Below are 4,960 nucleotides of genomic sequence, written 5' to 3' on the forward strand. Positions count from 1 at the left end.
TCACGCCATGCGCGTTCGGCATATGTGGAAGTTGAGGCTAACTTCCGAACCCAATCTTCAAGGTCAGGTACCGCTTGAGGCATCCAAAGAACAGCTGCATGTTGAAAGGGGATGTCAGGTGAAGTCGAAGAAGATACGAAGGACAAAGTTTAAAAGATCACTTACGGTTGAAGTTCCACTCTTCAGGGAACGACATCTTCTCTTCCGGGATAATGTCGCAGGTCCTCACCCGTATAAAACGGCTCATCCAACCCCGATCCTTATCCTCATCGATGCTCAAGATCAAGGCCTTCGTTGCCTGGTGTTGGAGCCTGATTAGTCCTCGGTAGATTTGAGGCCGGTACAATAGCATGAGGTGATTTAGAGTGAACTCTATCCCCTCGGCCTTGCTAGAGAAGAAGTGCAACATGATTACTATGCACCATAGAGAGGGGTGGATTTGGCCAAGGGTGACCTGATATTATTTACAGAGATCAATAATCACTGGATCGAGGGGACCCAATATGAAGGGGTAAGTGTAAACACTTAAGAACCCCTCCACATAAGCGGTGATGCTCTCTTCGGGAGCAGGAATTTGCATCACGACCTCGGGACCCCAGTTGCAGTCCCTCTTCACGGCCTCGAGGTAGAGCTTCAATATTGAGCACATGTACATCGACACATGCTCACATCGGCCAGGGATCGATGAAGGGTTTTTGACCTTGAAGTCAGATTTTAGAGTACACGGGACGGGAACATATTCATGGGGAAGCGGGTCTGGCGGCAAGGCCGGGAAGAGGAGCAAGTAGACTTCTCCTTATGCGGTAAAGTCTTTGAGGTTTTTGCCATTTGTATAAGTAAAGAAGAGCGAAGAAAGATGAAAAACTGGTAGTTTCAGTGCTAACGACGGTGGCTCTACAGACGGCGAAAGGTAGGAGACGAAAAGAGTGAGAATACTTAGAGGATTGATTAGAGCAAAGAAAAGTTTGATTCAATGAAAGAGCAAGTATTTATAGGTTCACGACGAAGGTTCGGTGGCGTTAGTGGCCGACCGCTAACTGACAAACATTAATAATTTGGGGAACTGAACTGACGGGACATTTCGATCATATCCGTCACTTACGTCATAAGGACGACGTTATGATCAAGGTTTCGGTAAAGCAAGGCTCAAACCGTTTCTTATCATTTTATTCCAAGGAACGCTGGGACTAACTGTATACGGTCAAAATCGAGCATGTCAGATTTCATAGGCACGAGGAGCTTCCTCGAGAGTAAGCTCATGATAGACCAGGCTCGAGCTCAATGGCAGAGTATGGAGTATGAAGATCGAAGTGCTCGCTGAACATCTATACCGAGCATGACCGACTTCGAGTAAAGCATAATAACGGAATGGCGAAATATTAGCAACCGACCGAAGATCTCGGCGGAAATCCCGGAACATATCGAATCAAGCGGTTATTGACGCCAATCATGGGATCTGTTTTTGTTATTAGAATTGTACCTTATTTAGGATTCCTATACTATATAAAGAGGGACCCTATTTATTTGTAAGGGGCATTGATTCACTGATAAAGATATACAAAGCTGCTCTCTATTTTACTTACTATCCATTACAGTTCATCATTGTTTATCTTTTGCTCTTTAGTGCTCTTCTTACCCAACCTCGAGACCATCCCGAATCGAGGTCGAAAGCGCTGCTAGAATACTGGTTTGATTTATTTTAGTATTCAGATTATTTATTCAATTCCTTGTTTGTCAATTGGTGTTGGATAAAATCACGTATCCTTAAAACCACTAAATAAGTTTAATTGTTACTTAAATTTTAGAGTAAACAATGTGCAATCCATAGATAGTTTAGGAAATAATCGAAACAACACTAAACCCAATTCTATTCGATTTCCTCCTCCCATTAATTATTATCTATCTTCATTATATTTCATAACAGATAATCAGCAAGATTAGCAGGTTAAAGAATCATGGTGGTGATTCCTTTTTCTATTCTATTGTGAGATGATGCAATTCCAGAAAGCTAATAATATGCCAAAATCAAAGATCTTTTGCAGTTTGGTAGACAAAATAGATCTAAATTGTCTACACTACAATTTTCCTAATTTGATAAACCAAGTCAATTCAAAATTTCAATGGAGAAATAAAATTCGCTCATAACCTATAGAAACATTACGCAAAATAATGATACAACATCAAGATACAACTAAACTAGATCTAAAATATCATGAACACTACACTATAATAGCCACAAAAATTCCTATCAGAGTGTGAACCAGTGTGAGCTCACCATCGCCGATGGCATTAACTTGTGGACTTGCTTCTGGGTTTGGCAAAAGTGCACTTGCCTCCGGAGGTGGCGTAGAGAAAAGGAAATGGGAGTAGATATAAGTAACTCTCCATGTCACTAAGAAAAAAAAAATACAACATAAGTATACCATTAGTGTCTTGAGAGAAAAAAAAAGGAACAGAGACGAAATGATAGTAATAAGCTTAATAAAGGAAAAAAAGAATGCAACCAATTAACTTAATAACAGTTTGTAACTTACTCATTGCTTTCTTATTCGGTACCACTTTTTTTGCATATCTACACATATATGCAAATCTCGGTGCCTTGAGGCTAAAGCTCTTTGGCTTCCTTACTCTCCGTTTATTGGTTCCAGCATGACCAACTTTCAGCTGGAAGGCGCTCAAAGCGTTCCCGGGATCTTGAAGCCATGATTTGATTACGTCACTATTGCAACAATCTTCAATTTGTTGTGCGGGAGGTGTATGTGTAGTCATGTCCACAAACATTGGGTCCCTCTTGCAGCAATGTTGGGTGTCCCTTCGAACCGTGAATAATCTCCTTTCTTGGTAGCTAGACCTCCAAGCACCCTCCAAACTATTTCGTGTTTGGCCCATGTCCAACCAATTTGCCATCTTGGTGCTTGAATAGGATACTTCTGAAAATTATAAATGCAAAAATCAACCTGTAGAAAAAAGTATTCTTTGGGTCAAACAAAGCTCCAATAATCTCTAGATGATAACTTAAGCGACTAGTGAAATTTTTATCATCAGAAAATAAATATGAACTTCTATGTTTGCACAAATGTATCCATCTGGAGTCCAAGTCTTGATGTCACACTTGATGGTAATATTTTCATTGGAGTCGTGTCCATCATAACAATCTGCATACATAGAAATAAAATCTGAAAACTGAAAACATACATAAAATAGAATGCAATACTTTATGGGTATGTCCGGGTATTACACAATGAAGCAACATAAACCAAATAGCACAAGCAAAATTGTACAGTAAACCTGAGCAAACAGGAGGGAGCTGCCTGCTTGCGGGGCTGGTCTAGGGTTGTACCTTAAAGCGGACAAATTTTGTAGACCGATTCTAATATTTCGGACTGACCTTGATTAAGAAGCTTGCAATGAGGACCAGAGTTGGTGTTCCCAGTTATATCTGAATTTCCATTGGAGTCTTGTGCATCATAACCATCTGCATACATAGAAACAACATAAGAAAATTGAACGCAGACAATCCAGATTAAGGTAAACGACAAGGAACTATAGTTCAAAGAAGTCAAAAATAGCTTCTAGAGTTTACCGAATCAATAAACATACAATTCAGTCATATGGGCAAGGCCAAAGTCATAAGAATTTCAAGCTATCATAATTTCCATATACACCATTGGTAAGATAACATTTACTTTAAATATATTTTGCAGTGGAAGATTTAATAAACACCTAGAAAAATAAACCACCTCCCTTTTTCAGTCACCCCCTTTCTGACTTCCAACTTGCGGCCAACAAGAATGCAATTTGCAACTAACTTTGTGCAATACTCAGACCAAAATTATACAGAAACTCAAAACTCCTACAACACAATAGCAATGAAAGACAAATATGACTCTTATCTGGATAAACTTATGCAATCTTAGAGGTAGAGAGCTCAGACCAGCTAAAATCAAATAATACACTCAAACACTACCAATCCTATATATCCTACAAAAGTTGTCTCATGCGTACTCCCGAAAAATGGCTTACACGAATATAAAAAAGATAGTTATGCCCAAACCTTATTAACTTATAGTATACCAGACAACTTGCTTATTCAGGATATCAACTTCAAATCGATTAACTTAGAAGATGAATCTCAAAATCTATAAACTTGGATAATATCATTCCGGTATCCACCACTTGTAAGCAAAGAATCTATGACCGCACAATTAATCGCTAAATATTCGTGAATCACTACCTTAAGGAAAAAAACTATAGCTTGAAATTCATCAATTATGTGCCCATAATTTAAGCTAGAAAAAGCTCTCTAAAAAAAGAATTAAAAAACATAATAACATCCAAAGAACAGAGAAGATGAATATATTTTCAAAATAACAGTCTTTTCTCTCCCAACTCATTATCACCTGCTTTAACCAAAATGATGACATTGCTGTAAATTTTAAATACCCAAAAATATCACTGAGATGCTACCTTACTATTCTATTTCACGTCACATACATTATACTCAAACAAGCACACGAAAATACTCCAGAAAATGATTTGTCAAGGTATAATACTATCAATGGAAAATGAGAACTATTTTTATCTGTAATAAACGTATGCTCAATAGAAGTGCGGGAGACATGTTTACCCAAAGCTAAATTTTAATAAAGCGTATTTTTTTTCCTTTCTTTTTGTCTATGGTGTAGTTATTGTACAAAACATAATATTAATATTAACGTTAGTTTATTTTTTACTTCCTTTTTATCTGTAATATAGTTGTCATACAAAACATAATATGGAGTATTAATATTTACATTGGTAAGAAAATTTAAGTTGATTAGATTTTAACCACGTATATGTAATGCGTTACCTTGGATCTTATTGTAAAAATATTATTTACCAATGTGAAGATTTAAGTAGCTTAATTAAAAGTTCTAAAATATTTTTATTGTTAAAAAATATAGAGAATATTTTTTTCTAC

At 37.3% G+C, this 4,960-nt stretch overlaps 1 long non-coding RNA gene across 1 annotated transcript; it reads right to left on the bottom strand.

The window, feature by feature from the left end:
* Nucleotides 1-2,082: 2,082 nt before the first annotated feature.
* On the bottom strand, nucleotides 2,083-4,743 carry LOC142172378 (uncharacterized). Its single transcript, XR_012701717.1, has 4 exons — nucleotides 4,628-4,743; nucleotides 3,389-3,475; nucleotides 2,535-3,155; nucleotides 2,083-2,392 (listed from the first exon to the last, which is right to left on the bottom strand). It is a non-coding gene; the product is annotated as an uncharacterized LOC142172378 (long non-coding RNA).
* Nucleotides 4,744-4,960: the final 217 nt, after the last annotated feature.

The sequence above is a fragment of the Nicotiana tabacum genome, chromosome 18 (genome assembly GCF_000715075.1).
Source record: "Nicotiana tabacum cultivar K326 chromosome 18, ASM71507v2, whole genome shotgun sequence".
NCBI lineage: Eukaryota > Viridiplantae > Streptophyta > Magnoliopsida > Solanales > Solanaceae > Nicotiana > Nicotiana tabacum.